General features: G+C 30.1%; 1 protein-coding gene across 1 annotated transcript in view; it reads right to left on the bottom strand.

Annotated features, from left to right (window-relative positions):
- LOC119594025 (neurexin-4-like) overlaps positions 1-239 on the bottom strand; it is a gene marked incomplete in the record, with an annotated part of 37999 nt that overhangs the window by 30990 nt on the left and 6770 nt on the right.

Raw genomic sequence — 239 nt, 5'->3', positions numbered from 1 at the left:
CTATGTCGGTATATAAAAAGTCACTTTATTGCTCTATCTCTGCTCTTCCTTTTGTTTGTTTTTGTCCCACACAAATAACTAAATCTCTTATTTATCATGAAAAAATTAATATCCTTGGAAAAGACAATATTGAAAAAACAGAAGATATCCCTCAATATTATACAAATCACCTAGGGGTAAAAGTCAGCAGTCTGGAATAGGGATATCACACTTGCAAAAATATCAAACCAATTTTTTTT

The sequence above is a fragment of the Penaeus monodon genome, chromosome 33 (assembly GCF_015228065.2).
Source record: "Penaeus monodon isolate SGIC_2016 chromosome 33, NSTDA_Pmon_1, whole genome shotgun sequence".
Taxonomy (NCBI): domain Eukaryota; kingdom Metazoa; phylum Arthropoda; class Malacostraca; order Decapoda; family Penaeidae; genus Penaeus; species Penaeus monodon.
This window is presented reverse-complemented; position numbering and strand designations above follow the sequence as displayed.